Below are 15,761 nucleotides of genomic sequence, written 5' to 3'. Positions count from 1 at the left end.
TCCATAAAAAGCTGCAATCTACACATGGTCAAAGACAACCCCATGCAACAAAATGCCAGTTTTGTTGCATGGGGGCCTGAAAATTTAGAATTTAGAAACAAAACCAGAGGAAAATCCATAATTTCAGCCACTCAGAAGAGGCAATTAGTAGGATGTCAGGAAAGCATGCACACATCTACTACTGTTCTTATGTAACTACAGTGTGAGATACTACTGCACATCATCAAGAACTGCTAAGCTATTGCAATCCAACAAAATAGCAGGGAAGGCATGGTTGGTGGTTAAAACATTCCCCTTGATTTCAGTAAATGTAAGCACTTATAGACTTAACATTTTTTTTTTTTACTTATGCTTCATCTTTTAGTACACTGACTTACAATCTTTGCAAGGTGAAACTTTATATCTTACACACTGTCAAAGACCTCTCACGCAACCTTCAATAGGTTTCACTAGATTTCCCGTCCTCTTCCTCCCTGAACAGGCTATTTTGATAATCAAATCTGAATTGAGCATTGAATGGCCTATAAGGATATGTGTCCACGTTCAGGATTGCATCAGGATTTGGTCAGGATTTTCCATCAGTATTTGTAAGCCAAAACCAGGAGTGGAACAACTAGAGGCAAAGTATAATAGAAACATATGCACCACTTCTGCATTTATCACCTACTCCTGATTTTGGCTTACAAATACTGACGTAAAATCCTGACCAAATCCTGATGCAATCCTGAACGTGGACACATACCCTAAGTCTCCCAATGCCAATTTGGCGCTCTTCACAAGGAGAAACTTTACCCCTTGGATCATATGTCAAAAGGCCTGTCATCCAGTCAAACCAGTTCTGTCCTGCTTTGCACTAATGAGGGGCAACCACACTGAAACACTTGTCAAACCAGAAATTCCATTGGAGGACTTCTTATTCTAAATCATGTGGCAAGGCCCTTTAACCCCTTCCCGACCCATGACGCCACGTAGGCGTCATGAAAACCCGTGCCAATCCGACCCATGACGCCTATGTGGCATCATGGAATGATCGCGTCCCTGCAGATCGGGTGAAGGGGTTAACTCCTATTTTACCCGATCTGCAGGGAGAGGGGGAGTGGTACTTCAGCCCAGGGGGGGTGGCTTCACCCCCCCGTGGCTACGATCGCTCTGATTGGCTGTTGAAAGTGAAACTGCCAATCAGAGCGATTTGTAATATTTCACCTAAAAAACTGGTGAAATATTACAATCCAGCCATGGCCGATGCTGCAATATCATCGGCCATGGCTGGAAATACTGAAGTGCACCCCCCCACGCCCACCGATCGCCCCCCCCGTCCTCCGTTATGGGGTCCGGTCCCCTCCGTCCGCCTGCCGGCTCCCCCGTCCTCCTGTCCGCTCCCTCCTTGCTCAGACCCACCCCCCCTGTGCTCCGTTCCCCCCCCCGTGCTCCGATCCACCCCCCCATCACCCCTTCATACTTACCGATCCTCCCGGTGTCCGGCCGTCTCCTCGCTGGGCGCCGCCATCTTGGAAAATGGCGGGCGCATGCTCAGTGCGCCCGCCGAATCTGCCAGTCGGCAGATTCCTTACAGGTACATTTTGATCGCTGTGGTAGGTTCTATCACAGCGATCAAAATAAAAAAATAAATAAATAACCCCCCCCCCCTTTATCACCCCCATAGGGACAATAATAAAATAAAGAATTTTTTTTTTTTTTTCCACTAGGGTTAGGGTTAGAATTAGGGTTAGAACTAGGGGTAGGGTTAGGGGTAGGGTTAGGGTTACGGGTAGGGTTAGGGGTAGGGTTATGGCATGTGCACACAGAGCGGATCGGCCGCGGATCGGCAGCGGATCGGCCGCGGATCAGCAGCGGATCGGCCGCGGATCGGCAGCGGATCGGCCGCGGATCCGCAGCGGATCGGCCGCGGATCGGCAGCGGATCCGCAGCGGATCGGCAGCGGATCCGCAGCGGATTGGCCGCGGATTGGCAGCGGATCGGCAGCGGATCGGCCGCGGATCGGCCGCGGATTGGCAGCGGATTGGCAGCGGATCGGCAGCAGATCCGCAGCGGATCGGCCGCGGATCCGCAGCGGATTGGCAGCGGATCCGCAACAGATGGGCCGCGGATTGGCAGCGGATCGGCAGCGGATCGGCAGCGGATCGGCCGCGGATCGGCCGCGGATCGGCAGCGGATCGGCAGCAGATCCGCAGCGGATCGGCCGCGGATCCGCAGCGGATTGGCAGCGGATCCGCAGCGGATAGGCCGCGGATCCGCAGCGGATCGACAGCGGATTGGCCGCGGATCCGCAGCGGATTGGCCGCGGATCCGCAGCGGATTGGCCGCGGATCCGCAGCGGATTGGCCGCGGATCCGCAGCGGATTGGCCGCTGCGAATTCGAAGCAGTTTTCCATCAGGTTTACAGTACCATGTACACCTAAGGAAAACCAAATCCGCTGTGCCCATGGTGCGGAAAATTCCGTGCAGAAACGCTGCGTTGTATTTTCCGCAGCATGTCAATTCTTTGTGCGGATTCCGCAGCGTTTTACACCTGTTCCTCAATAGGAATCCGCAGGTGAAATCCGCACAAAAAAACACTGGAAATCTGCTGTAAATCCGCAGGTAAAACGCAGTGCCTTTTACCTGCAGATTTTTCAAAAATCGTGCGGAAAAATCTCACACGAATCCGCAACGTGGGCACATAGCCTTAGGGTTAGGGTTGGAATAAGAGTTAGGGTTGGAATTAGGGTTAGGGTTTGAAATAGGGTTAAGATTAGGCTTGTGGTTAGGGTTACGGATAGGGTTAGGGGTGTGTTGGGGTTACAGTTGTGGTTAGGGTTGGGATTAGGGCTACGGTTGGGATTAGGGTTAGGATTAGGGTTGGAATTAGGGTTACGGGTGTGTTGCGGTTAGGGTTGTGGTTAGGGGTGTGTTGTGGTTAGGGTTGTGATTAGGGTTATGGCTACAGTTGGGATTAGGATTAGGGGTGTGTTGGGGTTAGTGTTGAAGTTAGAATTGAGGGGTTTCCACTGTTTAGGCACATCAGGGGTCTCCAAACGCAACATGGCGCCACCATTGATTCCAGCCAATCTTGCATTCAAAAAGTCAAATGGTGCTCCCTCCCTTCCAAGCCCCGACGTGCGCCCAAACAGTGGTTTACCCCCACATTTGGGGTACCAGCGTACTCAGGACAAACTGGGCAACAACTGTTGGGGTCCAATTTCTCCTGTTACCCTTGCAAAAATAAAAAATTACTTGCTAAAACATAATTTTTGAGGAAAGAACAATTATTTTTTATTTTCACGGCTCTGCGTTATAAACTTCTGTGAAGCACTTGGGGGTTGAAAGTGCTCACCACACATCTAGATAAGTTCCTTCGGGGGTCTAGTTTCCAAAATGGGGTCACTTGTGGGGTGTTTCTACTGTTTAGGCACATCAGGGGCTCTGCAAATGCAATGTGACGCCCGCAGACCATTCCATCAAAGTCTGCATTTCAAATGTCACTACTTCCCTTCCGAGCCCTGACGTGCGCCCAAACAGTGGTTTACCCCCACATATGGGGTATCAGCATACTCACAACAAACTGGGCAACAAATATTGGGGTCCAAATTCTCCTGTTACCCTTGTGAAAATAAAAAATTGCTTGCTAAAACATCTTTTTTGAGGAAAGAAAAATGATTTTTTATTTTCACGGCTCTGCGTTGTAAACTTCTGTGAAGCACTTGGGGGTTGAACGTGCTCACCACACATCTAGATAAGTTCCTTGGGGGGTCTAGTTTCCAAAATGGGGTCACTTGTGGGGGGTTTCTACTGTTTAGGCATATCAGGGGCTCTGCAAACGTAACATGATGCCCGCAGACCATTCCATCAAAGTCTGCATTCCAAAACGTCACTACTTCCCTTCCGAGCCCCGGCATGTGCCCAAACAGTGGTTTACCCCCACATATGGGGTATCAGCGTACTCAGGAGAAACTGGACAACAACTTTTGGGGTCCAATTTCTCCTGTTACTCTTGCAAAAATAAAAAATTCTGGGCTAAAAAAATATTTTTGAGGAAAGGAAACACATTTATTATTTTCACGGCTCTGCGTTATAAACTTCTGTGAAGCATTTGGGGGTTCAAAGTGCTCACCACACATCTAGATAAGTTCCCTTGGGGGTCTAGTTTCCAAAATGGAGTCAATTGTGGGGAGTTCCTACTGTTTAGGCACATCAGGGGCTCTGCAAACGCAACCTGATGCCCGCAGAGCATTCCATCAAAGTCTGCATTTCAAAACGTCACTACTTCCCTTCCGAACCCCGACGTGTGCCAAAACAGTGGTTTACCCCCACATATGGGGTATCAGCGTACTCAGCAGAAACTGGACAACAACTTTTGGGGTCCAATTTCTCCTGTTACTCTTGCAAAAATAAAAAAATTCTGGGCTAAAAAATATTTTTGAGGAAAGGAAACACATTTTTTATTTTCACGGCTCTGCGTTATAAACTTCTGTGAAGCACTTGGGGGTTCAAAGTGCTCACCACACATCTAGATTAGTTCCTTGGGAGGTCTAGTTTCCAAAATGGGGTCACTTGTGCGGGAGCTCCAATGTTTAGGCACACAGGGGCTCTCCAAACGCGACATGGTGTCCGCTAATAATTGGAGCTAATTTTCCATTCAAAAAGCCAAATGGCGTGCCTTCCCTTCCGAGCCCTGCCGTGCGCCCAAACAGTGGTTTACCCCCACATATGGGGTATCACCGTACTCAGGACAAACTGGACAACAAAATTTGGGGTCCAATTTCTCCTATTACCCTTGGGAAAATAAAAAATTCTGGGCTAAAAATCATTTTTGAGGAAAGAAAAATTATTTTTTTATTTTCACGGCTCTGCGTTATAAACTTCTGTGAAGCACCTGGGGGTTATAAGTGCTCACTATGCATCTAGATTAGTTCCTTGGGGGGTCTAGTTTCCAAAAGGGGGTCACTTGTAGGGGAGCTCCAATGTTTAGGCACACAGGGGCTCTCCAAACGCGACATGGTGTCCGCTAACGATTGGAGCTAATTTTCCATTCAAAAAGTCAAATGGCACGCCTCCCCTTCCGAGCCTTGCCGTGCACCCAAAAAGTGGTTTACCCCCACATATGAGGTATCGGCATACTCAGGAGAAATTGCCCAACAAATTTTAGGATCCATTTTATCCTGTTGCCCATGTGAAAATGAAAGAATTGAGGCTAAAAGAAATTTTGTGTGAAAAAAAAGTACTTTTTCATTTTTGCGGATCAATTTGTGAAGCACCTGGGGGTTTAAAGTGCTCACTATGCCTCTAGATGAGTTCCTTGGGGGGTCTAGTTTCCAAAATTGGGTCACTTGTGGAGGAGCTCCAATGTTTAGGCACACAGGGGCTTTCCAAACGCGACATGGTGTCCGCTAACGATGGAGATAATTTTTCATTCAAAAAGTCAAATGGCGCTCCTTCCCTTCCGAGCCTTACCATGTGCCCAAACAGTGGTTTACCCCCACATGTGAGGTATTGGTGTACTCAGGAGAAATTGCCCAACAAAATTTAGGATCCATTTTATCCTGTTGCCCATGTGAAAATGAAAAAATTGAGACTAAAATAATTTTTTTGTGAAAAAAAAGTACTTTTTCATTTTTACGGATCAATTTGTGAAGCACCTGGGGGTTTAAAGTGCTCACTATGCTTCTAGATAAGTTCCTTGGGGGGTCTAGTTTCCAAAATGGGGTCACTTGTGGGGGAGCTCCAATGTTTAGGCACACGGGGGCTCTCCAAACGTGACATGGTGTCCGCTAAAGATTGGAGCCAATTTTTCATTCAAAAAGTCAAATGGCGCTCCTTCCCTTCCGAGCCCTGCCGTGCGCCCAAACAGTGGTTTACCCCCACATATGAGGTATCAGCGTACTCAGGACAAATTGGACAACAACGTCCGTGGTCCAGTTTCTCCTTTTACCGCTGGGAAAATAAAAAAATTGTTGCTAAAAGATCATTTTTGTGACTAAAAAGTTAAATGTTCATTTTTTACTTCCATGTTGCTTCTGCTGCTGTGAAACACCTGAAGGGTTAATAAACTTCTTGAATGTGGTTTTGAGCACCTTGAGGGGTGCAGTTTTTAGAATGGTGTCACTTTTGGGTATTTTCAGCCATATAGAACCCTCAAAATGACTTCAAATGTGAGGTGGTCCCTAAAAAAAATGGTTTTGTAAATTTTGTTGTAAAAATGAGAAATCACTGGTCAAATTTTAACCCTTATAACTTCCTAGCAAAAAAAAAAAATTGTTTCCAAAATTGTGCTGATGTAAAGTAGACATGTGGGAAACGTTATTTATTAACTATTTTGTGTCACATAACTCTCTGGTTTAACAGAATAAAAATTCAAAATGTGAAAATTGCGAAATTTTCGAATTTTTTGCCAAATTTCCGTTTTTTTCACAAATAAACTCAGAAATTATCGACCTAAATTTACCACTAACATGAAGCCCAATATGTCACGAAAAAACAATCTCAGAATCGCTAGGATCCGTTGAAGCGTTCCTGAGTTATTACCTCATAAAGGGACACTGGTCAGAATTGCAAAAAACGGCAAGGTCATTAAGGCCAAAATAGGCTGGGTCATGAAGGGGTTAAAGGTCAATATTTAGGATTGTTGCACTAAAGTTTATGTTCTACTTCCTCTCCTAAGAGGCCATTTGATTATCTTGTATGTAGATATTTTCAGTGTAAAAATCATCAGTGTATTTTGTAGATAGATTGAAAGTCGCCACTTTTATAAAGTTACAGTGAAGTTCATGCCTTAAATGCAACCCATAAACACATAAAACCGGCTTCCAAAGTAAATATTTCATTTAGAAAAAAGCAACTACAAGTACCTTTACTATATTGCTTGCTTGTCTTTCTTAAACTGTTTTATCTGTGGCATTTTCATCATATGTCCCATATTGCACATAAATGATGAATTTTACCCATTGCACTTAATTAACTTTTTGACATATTTCAAAGGAAAACAGCTTTACAGAATAATGACAACACATGAAAACTCATTTTTTATCGCATTGACACATTGTTCTTCTCTTGTACTTCACTCCATCATTGAAGCTCACCTGTGCCTTTCCTGCTCCCTATTAACATTGTCCGTGACCTTACCTTCCTCACTATTGCATGACATTAATAACTCCTTTTCCATCTGTTTTTAAGCAGATGGTCCCCTTGGCCCAGGATGTCCTATTTCTATTTAAATACATCTCCGTCTGATTCATATGGGCTAAAGGAGTACATATTGCTGATTCATGTCTGCTCTGAACTACCAAGAGAATTACCATGATATTAAGATACTCTAAGAAGCCTAATTTGCTTCCAACCCTTTAAAAAGAAGCATGTAATGTAATTAATGGGACTTTTGGGGCAGTGATGCTGTAATTAAAAGATGAGCTGGCATTTTTTAAAAACTCCCCAGAGTTGATATTTTCTAGTTATTTCATTCCCATATAAATTGTATGTATCCCATAAGGCTGGAAAAATTGCCATATTATAAGTTAAATGTGATTGTTAATCAAAAATGAATATCAAATTGGTCTTAATTAAAATTTATTGTTCAGTAAATTTGAGTATTTTAAAGCTGGAAACACCCTGTATTTGCCTTTTTTTCTGGGTATTACAACCATGGACAAAATGCCACCTGTTTTGACATAAAATAAATGTGGAGTTGTTCTAGGTCATTAGTGTTTGGCAATTACAAGCTATTAATTGCTTTGCTTTCAAACCGTAAAGACTTTCCTATCAAATTTTAGGGTTGTGTATTAAAATTAGTCACACCATAGTTCAGCAGTTCTGCCTAGTTAAAATGCTGAGTGTTGCAGAACAAATTACAGCTATATGTGCGATACGCTTCGGATAGCATTTTCTTACCAGCTGGTCAAGGAATATGAAAATGAAAAATTAGCCAGTGATTTTCCTAAGGTTGCTATAAGCTTTTATGTGAGCTGTAGTTTAGTAAATCATTCTGTAACATATGCCAGCACTGCCCACAAGCTACGGCATGCCTAACGACATTATGTCAATTGTAATAACTATAAAAATGATTATCCTATTAGAAGCCAAACTGAAACATAGAAAATATCAACTCTTCTTTTCTTCCCACCTAAACATTCAAAGTCAGCAGGGTGTTATCACATGTACATCAGCAAACAACCGCATTCTCACTGTTTCTTTTTGTTTTAGGATGTATTGCTGGTAGACTATTAGGTAATAAAATAAATCTTAAACAACCTATTGATTTCTACATCATAAAGCTTTATGCACAATATAGAACCAAGTGAATTGGGGTTCTACAGACGCACACAAAGTTCCTGTTGCTCTTATTACGATCACGACTCCATGTTGTTAGGGTTTGCGGAACGCACCGAATATGTTTATTGATGGGATTGGTGCGTTCACAACCTGGGATCCATCGTGCAGGAAAGATCCTGCTGCTAAGTGAATGGCGGCACAATACGGCGGTATGAACCAGCTCTGTTAGCTTCACAGAGCGGCCGAGAAAGCAAAGCTCTGTGCCCTGTTAGACTCTCACAGAGGCAGAGGCTAAATACCCAGATGAGAGCAGTCATTGGTCATGCATGCACACAACACTCCTCACCGGAGGTGCCAGCATTCTAGGGGCTTATTTCAGCCAGGTCCCTGAATACACTCATACACAATCTCCTCGCTGGAGGTGCCAGCATTCCAGGCGCTTATTTCAGCCGGGTCCCTGAACACATTCAAGCACATGACCACAGTGGCGCAAAGCACGTAACTTTGGAAGATACTAGCGCATGGCCGTGTGGCCATGCGAGCCTTAAATAGCTGCAGCACGTACAGGACCTTCCTAAAAAGGACCAATGAGAGACTGCCACAGAGCCTGTGTACCTACAGGACCTTCCTAGAAGGACCAATAGATTTGGCTGCAGTACCTGAGCATGTGATCCTTGATCTCCACTGAGAGATCTTACCCTGGGCATACTCAGTGTGTGCAAAGCAGGACTTAGTCCCAGAAAAGCCTGCTCGCCGCAGATCAGTGCAGGGTACAATAGCAGAGCCTGGAGAGGCAGCAGTAACCCTTTGCACGGAATCAGGCTCAGTGAGACGCTGGGACCGACGTCTCCGCTGAGCAGGCTCCACTGTGGCCGATGGAGAATGAGAGACCGCAGCAGACACGGATCGAGATTCCCCCTGTGCAGCAGAGGAAACTCGACTCCTAACACATGTGATTCTGTATACTGTAGTACTCAGAGAAAAATTGCTTTGGAATATGCCACCTATACAAAATCTGAAAAAAAGGCACCTGTATGCTTCCATGTGAAGTCGGTATAGTAGGATTCTATAAACTTTAACAAAGGTTTTTCTAAAGCATACTTTCAGGACTCTTGGAGAAGTCAGCAAATCTTGTAGGGATCATCAGAACCTTCTGGATAGCTACACTTCAGAAAACTTTTTCCTATTGCTGGGATGCTTCATCATCAGACAAAGCACCAGTATCAAATTGCAAAATCTAGAGACTGTAAATAGGCGGCATAGTATAGAAGAAATAGTAACAAACTGGAAGGTATGGTTCAGTGCACTAATGAGCCCTTAGGGTATGTGCACACGTTGCGGATTTCTTGCAGAAAATTCCTGAAGAAAACCTGAAATTTTCTGCAAGAAATCCGCATTTTTTTTTTTGCGTTTTTTTTCCGTTTTTTTCGCGTTTTTTTAGCATTCTGCAAGCGTAATTAGCTTGCAGAATGCTAAAGTTTTCCAAGCGATCTGTAGCATCGCTTGGAAAACTGACTGACAGGTTGGTCACACTTGTCAAACATAGCGTTTGACAAGTGTGACCAACTTTTTACTATAGATGCAGCTTATGCAGCATCTATAGTAAAAGATAGAATGTTAAAAATAATAAAAAAAATAAAAAAATGCTTATACTCACCCAGACATCTCCTCAGCGGCGTCCGTTCCTCTTTCTCTAGCTGGCGTGTGCGCACAGGACCTTCCGTGACGTCACGGTCCGGTCACGTGAGCGGTCACATGACCGCTCACGACCAATCACAGGACAGTGACGTCATTCGGCGAGGTCCTTCAGCGCACACCAGCTACAGGAACCAGCCAGCGTGCAGCACAGAGGCGGGAACACAGCGCCGGACATCGAGGGTGAGTATAGGACTGTTTTTTATTTTATTTCTTATTTTTTTACCAATTATATGGTGCCCAGTGCGTGGAGGAGAGTTTCCTCTCCTCCACCCTGGGTACCAACCGCACATAATCTGCTTACTTCCCGCATGGTGTGCACAGCCCCGTGCGGGAAGTAAGCAGATCAATGGACCCCTAGGTGTGCGGAATCCCCGCAATTCCGCATTTTTAATGAACATGTTGCTTTTTTTTCCGCTATGCGATTTTTTCGCGGAAAAAATCGCAACATTTGCACAAAAAATGCGGAATACCTTGTAAATAATAGGAGGCATATGTTAGCGTTTTTTTCGCGTTTTTATCACGTTTTTATAGCGAAAAAAACGCGAAAAAAACGCTAACAATCCTGAACGTGTGCACATGGCCTTTAGGCTGCATGCCCAAGACAAAGCCGAGTACACTGAGCCTGTCCTGTTTAGCAAACATCATATGATGCTTCTGTACTATACATATTCTTCCCTAGAATCAATGCTTCCATAATATAGCCTTCCAATGGAACATGCGATGATGATTTTTTGCTATTTCTTAAGAAACTAGAGATACAGTAACTTTATATTTTGTCTATAGTGTAGCTCTAGTAGACACAATTTATGACCTAAAATCCCTAAATCTGCATAATCCGCACGCTGGGGTCCATTTGTCCTACATTTGAACACTTACCAGAGAACCTTGTTCCTCAGTGTAAATGATGTTAAAAAGAATCTGACAGCAGAAATGTAAAGACATGGCTGTAATAATTCTGAATAGAGACTAAATTGATACCTTTGGTGAAGAAATTCACTTTGTGTCTCTCCTTTTATCAAGATTTGAAGTTTTCTGCTAAATAGATTTTAGTGCTCAGGGGCTGCCTTTGGCCTTTAAATGACAGGTCACTGCTGAAATCTCAAACAGAGGAGGCAGGTCTTTCATTGAGGCAGGCGGAGGGACAGAGGAAGCACAGAGACGGAGGAGAAGACCCATTGACATACATATATATATTTATTTAGAGTTAAGTAGCAGAACAGCCGATAATTTAATTGTCGGGTTCTGTAAAATCATTGCGGAACCGACAGGATATAAGACATGGTTTACATACAGTAAACCATTGCAGAACAGTTAGATTTTTATATGTCCTTCACTAACAATGTTAGTAGTGTGTGTGTGTGTGTGTGTGTGTGTGTAAAATTTGGGAGCTGCAGGGGTTAAATTAAAGGACAAATTTATGGAAAAAACTGGTGTGGGCTCCCACACAATTTTCTCCAACAGAGAGGGAAAGCCAGTGACTGAGGGCAGATATTAATAGCCTAGAGAGGTACCATGGTTATTGGCTGCCCCCTGGCTAAAAACATAGGCCCCCAGCCACCCCAGAAAAGGCGCATCTTTAAGATGCGCCTATTCTGGCACTTAGCCTCTCTCTTCCCACTGCCCTGTGACATTGGCATATGGCGTAATAAAGGGTTAATGTCTCCTTGCTATTGTAAGGTGACATTAAGCCTGGTTAATAATGGAGAGGTGTCAATAAGACACCTATCCATTATTAATCCAATAGTATGAAAGAGTTAAAAATACACAAACACATTAAAAATAAAGCATTTTAATGAAATAATGAAACACACAGGTTTTTAATTTCTTTATTGCAAATCCAAACGAAGCCCTCGTTCTCCTGTAAAAAATTCCAAAATAGAAAAGGAACAATATCCCATACCTGTCCGCCGTACAGTCAAGTCCCATGCTGTAAATCCATCTCAAGAGGTTAAATAGTTTACAACCAGGAGTGCTGCTAGTGTGGCAGCTCCCGGCTGTAAACGACTGGGAAAAATGAAATGCAGGGAGTGGAGCTTCGGTGACTAGTGGTGCCGTCACCGAAGCTGCGCCCCATGGTGGCATGATCTCATATGAACTCTGCAGTGTGGGAAAATATTCAGAAACTTTCCCACGCTACAGAGTTCATATGAGTTCATGCCGCTTAGGTGACGGCACCGCTAGTCACCGAAGCTCCACTTCCTGTATTTCATTAATTCCCCAATCATTTACAGCTGGTAGCGGCCACATTAGCAGTGCTCCCGGTTGTAAATGTAAATTCCCCCAAATATGGATTACAGAATGGGACTTGACTGTACGGTAGATAGGTATGGGATATTGTTGCTTTTTTATTTTGGATTTTTTTTTACAGAAGAATGAGGGCTTTGCTTGGATTGAGCGTTCAGTAAATATGTTAAAACCTGTGTGTTTGATTTTTTCATTAAAATACTTTATTCTTAATATGTGTGTATTTTTAACCCTTTCATACTATTGAATTCATAATGGATAGGTGTCTTATTGACACCTCTCCATTATTAACCAGGCTTAATGTCACCTTACAATAGCAAGGTGACATTAATCCCTTATTACCTCATATGCCAATACTACAGGGCAGTGGGAAGAGAGAGGCTAAGTGCTGGAATAGGGGCATTTTACAGATGGGCCATTTTTGAGGTGACTGGGGGGCAGATGTTTTTAGCCAGGGGGGACAATAACCATGGTCCCTCTCTAGGCTATTAATATCTGCCCTCAGTCACTGGCTTTCCCTCTCTGGGGGAGAAAATTGCACGGGAGCCCACGCCAGTTTTATCCATGAATTAATCCTTTAATTTAGCACCTACAGCTCCAAAATTTTATGCACACACACTACTAACATTATTAGGGAGGGATATATAAAAATCTAATGGATATGCAATGGTTTACTGTATGTAAACCATGTCTCATATCCTGTCAGGTTCTGCAGTGATTTTACAGAACCCGACAATTGAATTATCAGATATTCTGGTATCTAGCTCTCTATGAAATCTAAAGATATATATACAGTACATATATGTGTCAATGATATATATATATATATATACTATGTGTAGACATTTACTCGCATTTTCCATTGACTAACATTGGACTTGCTACTCGTACCGAATACCCAAGTATTCCGGTATAATTGGTACGATTATAGCGAGTCCGAATATTTCACTACTCGCTCATCCCTAGTCACCTTTCATCTACACAAATGACAGCACAAGTATTGTTACAGGGATACCAAACAAAGAGGGGCCAAAAGACCACATGTCTGGTTTCAAAAACTCTTGTACCCATTGTATTAAACAGAGCAGTTTTTTTCCTTGCTAGCAGTGTAAGGGATAATATGCTCAGTTGTAACTCCTGGAGCCTTCCTGAAGCTTGTTGCTTGGAGTTTTATCTGCTTGCAAATTCACATACTCTCATTTTTTTATTTCTCCTTCCTTTAACTCCCTGTGACTCACTTTTGTTTGGTGTGTGTACTTTATATGGTTTGTGTTTTCATTTATCCCTATCCATCTTCCCTTGTTTGTCTGGTTAGTGTGTTCATGTATCATGACAGGTATGCTTTCAATTCTCATGTTTTTCCATGGGCCCTGTACTTTACACAGTTCATATGTAGATGAAACAACTGGAGAAAAAGGAGTAGCGAGTGATCAAAATGAATTTTAATCTTTTAAGCCTTCCTCCAACCTGAGTCTTCCTCCATCTACCTGATATGAGTCATTTTGCCTAGTGTGCACATACACTCACTGGCCACTTTATTAGGTACACCTGTCCAACTTCTTGTTATCACTTAATTTCTAATCAGCCAATCACATGGCGGCAACTCAGTGCATTTAGGCATGTAGACATGGTCAAGACAATCTCCTGCAGTTCAAACCGAGCATCAGTATGGGGAAGAAAGGTGATTTGAGTGCCTTTGAACGTGGCATGGTTGTTGGTGCCAGAAGGGCTGGTCTGAGTATTTCAGAAACTGCTGATCTACTGGGATTTTCACGCACAACCATCTCTAGGGTTTACAGAGAATGGTCCGAAAAAGAAAAAAAATCCAGTGAGCGGCAGTTCTGTGGGCGGAAATGCCTTGTTGATGCCAGAGGTCAGAGGAGAATGGGCAGACTGGTTCGAGCTGATAGAAAGGCAACAGTGACTCAAATCGCCACCCGTTACAACCAAGGTAGGCCTAAGAGCATCTCTGAACGCACAGTGCGTCGAACTTTGAGGCAGATGGGCTACAGCAGCAGAAGACCACACCGGGTACCACTCCTTTCAGCTAAGAACAGGAAACTGAGGCTACAATTTGTACAAGCTCATCGAATTTGGACAGTAGAAGATTGGAAAAACGTTGCTTGGTCTGATGAGTCTCGATTTCTGCTGCGACATTCGGATGGTAGGGTCAGAATTTGGCGTAAACAACATGAAAGCATGGATCCATCCTGCCTTGTATGGAGCATCTTTGGGATGTGCAGCCGACAAATCTGCGGCAACTGTGTGATGCCATCATGTCAATATGGACCAAAATCTCTGAGGAATGCTTCCAGCACCTTGTTGAATCTATGCCACGAAGAATTGAGGCAGTTCTGAAGGCAAAAGGGGGTCCAACCCGTTACTAGCATGGTGTACCTAATAAAGTGGCCGGTGAGTGTATTAGCATGTATTAGCCATACCACTTGGTTTAAACCTCCTGCTCACCTCTATGTTGATGTGTCTCTTTTTTACTAATGCACACTTTTGTGCAATTATTTTACAAAGTTTTACCCAGGTGATGGAGTGTTCTGTGGCTGATACTGTCTTTGTCTGTCTTTGCTGTGTTACATATATCCTTTCTGTACTTTTTTACCAAGCTGTTTCATTGTTAAATAACATATAAAAAATTGCTTTGATCACTCACTACTCCTCTTTCTCCAGTTGTTTCATATGCATGCATGGAGTGAGTTTATCTGGGTAGTGGTTCCATTGCACCCTCGGCTGGTGCCATGCCCCTATACCCAATGTTTCTGGGATTGGTTTTATTCACAGATCATATGTAATTTACGAGGGGCGATCCAAAAGTAATGATAATCAATACTAAACACAATGAATATAGTAAAAAAAAATATATTTTTCTACATAGTCTCCTAACAAGTCTATACATTTAGTCCATCTCTTTTCTAAACTTAGAATTCCCTTCGAAAAAAATTCTTGATCTTGACCCTCAAAAAAATCCCCAACAGCGGTTATCACGTTGCTATTGTCGTCAAATTTCTTGCCCCGGAGGTGTTCCTTGAGCCGAGGAAAGAGAAAGAAGTCACTGGGGGCTAGATCTGGCGAATAGGGGGGTGTTCCACCAGTTCAAAGCCCGCTTCTTGAATGGTAGCCATGGCAACTGCAGCTTTGTGAGCCGGCGCGTTATCTTGGTGAAACAGCACTCCAGCCCGCAGTTTGCCGCGCCTTTTCTCCTTGATAGCCTCCCGCAATCTTCTTATTTGTTCTGCATAGTAGGAGCCCAAAATAGTCGCTCCCTTCTCCAAATAGTCCACCATAATAATTCCTTCAGCATCCCAAAAATCGGACGCCATAACCTTCCCTGCTGAGCTTGACACTTTGAATTTCTTCGGCGTCGGTTCGTCGGCTCGTTTCCATGTCATCGATTGTTGTTTAGTTTCGGGATCAAAGTGGTGGATCCAGGTCTCGTCCATGGTCAAAAAACGTGACAAAAAATGTTCCTTGTCTGCTTGGAACTTTTCGAGATTTGCTATTGAAATGTCAACTCGTTTCTTCTTTTGCTCGTTGGTTAACATTTT

This window comes from Ranitomeya variabilis, chromosome 3 (assembly GCF_051348905.1).
Source record: "Ranitomeya variabilis isolate aRanVar5 chromosome 3, aRanVar5.hap1, whole genome shotgun sequence".
Taxonomy (NCBI): domain Eukaryota; kingdom Metazoa; phylum Chordata; class Amphibia; order Anura; family Dendrobatidae; genus Ranitomeya; species Ranitomeya variabilis.
This window is presented reverse-complemented; position numbering follows the sequence as displayed.